Source organism: Carcharodon carcharias, chromosome 7 (genome assembly GCF_017639515.1).
Source record: "Carcharodon carcharias isolate sCarCar2 chromosome 7, sCarCar2.pri, whole genome shotgun sequence".
Taxonomy (NCBI): Eukaryota; Metazoa; Chordata; class Chondrichthyes; order Lamniformes; family Lamnidae; genus Carcharodon; species Carcharodon carcharias.
The window spans coordinates 85,337,683-85,340,179 of NC_054473.1; the positions used below are offsets into that span (position 1 = coordinate 85,337,683).

At 48.9% G+C, this 2,497-nt stretch overlaps 1 pseudogene; it reads left to right on the plus strand.

Annotated features, from left to right (window-relative positions):
* The first annotated feature begins 935 nt into the window (after window positions 1-935).
* On the plus strand, window positions 936-1,308 carry LOC121280012 (annotated as a pseudogene).
* The last annotated feature ends 1,189 nt before the right edge of the window (window positions 1,309-2,497 follow it).

Genomic DNA, 2,497 nt, shown 5'->3' on the forward strand with positions numbered 1-2,497 from the left:
AGGACACTCAGTCACACTGACTTGATTTCAATAACCTGTGGGATATGCTGCTGCTGCTGCTTGTAGCTACTCCTACTAGGAGATCTGCTGTCATGTTATGCCATGCTCGTCTGTCTTGTACCTACCTCACACATCCTCTGGAGCTCGTCTACAATGCTCTGCCAGTCTGACATCCAAATACCCCAGCCCGACCTTTCTTTCTGCTGCCCTCCACTTTGCCCTCGAGAAGAGGATCTCTGGAGCTTTTCAGCTCTGATCAAATGGCCAAAATACTGACATTTTCTTTTCTGGATGTCACTTTTGAGAGCTCTTTTCACTCTTGTAATTTCAAGCACCACTTTTCACTTGTCCTAAGGTCTGTATAAGGAATTTTTAGCTTACATCTTAGCATCCACATTTCAAAGACATTGATTTTCTTCCCCAGATCTTTATTTATTGTCCAGGTTTTTGGGGCATCAGGGAAGTGGATAGAACATAGCACCTTGTGTGAAATATGATCATCTTCACGATGACAGGTTGCAACATATTCTTACCTTGGTCAGACTAATTCATGTTTTCCTCTCCAACAGGGCCCTCAGTATGAGTCATTAGAGATGGTCGACAATGATTCCTCAGATGAGCTGAGTTTTCTGTCGAGGCATTATTTACAGGGCTCTGGTGGATCAGACTCTGGCTCACACTTTGGTGGGACCTCCTAGACCGATAGTTGAGTTTTCACCTGTGGCTCACCTTTTTCAAGTGAAGAAGAGTAGACAGCACAGAGAATCTGTGTCAGAGGGCACAGCTGTCTCCAAGCTTCACTCGGCTGCACACAAATGCAATTTCGGAGGGCTGCAAGTCACAGGCAGTTCATTGACAATCCTTCCACGATTGCAGAATGGAGGAGTCCACCTCAGAGAAGGTTTTTGTGGATGAGAAATGTCCAGTCACGGTAAAATGGAGGCAAAGGACATGCCAAGGCCAAGACTCGCTCCTCCAGATCCGGTCACCAGTTCCCCGTTGGCCACATCCACCGGCTGCTGAACAAGGGTCACTATGCTGCACAGGTCGGAGCCGGAGCTCCCGTATGCCTGCTGCTGTCCTCGAGTACTTGATGGCCGAGATCCTTGAGCTGGCTGGCAACGCGGTCCGGGACAACGAGAGGACCCGCATCGCACCACCCCCTGCCGTCAGCAGCTCGCCATCTGCAATGACGAGGAGCTCAACAGGGGAGTCACCATAGCCCAGGGTGGAGTCCTGCCCAATACCCAGGCTGTGCTGCTGCCCAAGAAAACTGCACCCCAGCAAGGTTTACCCCTGAAGGGGTGAGATCAGAAAAAGATCGAACATGAGTGGGTTGATTTCGCAGGCCAATGAGACAAAGTGCCCTCACATGACCAGCATTGTGGAACATCAAATGCTCCAATCAAGTAAGTCCATACATGTCTGGACCAGGGCGTGCACAAACTGGGTGCCAACATGTCTGTCACCTTGAATAGCTACCTTACCCTCAGCCTCACAAAGCTGCACTGACCTACAACTTTGTGTTCTCCAGCACAATGGTAGCAATGAGCGAGCCTGGTGTATGAGAGCAACAATGATGAAAAGGGACTTGAGAGTGGGGAATGCACTCAAAGTGCTGCCATGTCTCACTGGTTGCCCCTGCTGCTCCCACCAAGTCAGTGTCGACCAAGCTATCTCATCTCCCCGTGGCTGTGACTGCCCCTGCACACATGCAGAGGGAACAGTCTTTGTCAGGGCTGCTCAGGGGCTCCAAAACCCAGGGGATGTCAGCCAAGAGCATCTGAGTAGTTAGAGCAAGGATCTGAGCAACCTGCTAAAGCCACAGGGGTTACACCATATAGGAGAAGCCAACAAAGGAAGCATAAAGATTTATAGTTGCACATGGGTGAATGAGGAAATATTATTGTTGTTAATTTTCTACCATCTAGCTAGGTCACATAAATATTACTATTTTGTGCCACTTTCCCACCTTGCCCACATGGGGGCTGGGTGGCAGTTGCTTTTTCACATGTTTAATGATGAATGTGAAAACAGGAATTGATGGGGACCAATGGGGGATGTTCACAAGGTGATTGGTTATTTGCAGGATTGTGTTTGTGTCAGTGGCATTGGGTGCTGGGGAGGGGCACAGGAAGTGTTGCCATTCCTTGTGCTTCTGACATGGATGCACTGCTGAAACCTGAGTGAAGCTTGCACTAATAAACACATCACTGGCATCCAGGCAGCAACACCAGTGTTAGGGATGTATTGTCTTCATCAACCTCCTACTCCTACCTCCCTCCCAATACAAACCATCTGAGGAAGATCTGAATTATTCAACTTGTTCCTCCTGTGGGTCCAAACATTGCTACTGTGCAATGTTGTGCCGTATGCAGTGCACCAGAATCATTCTGGAGACCCTGGCTGGTACGTACTGAAGGACACCTCCAGATCTGTCCAGGTACCTGAATCACATCTTCAGTATGTTGTCGGCTATCTTATTGCACATATTGTG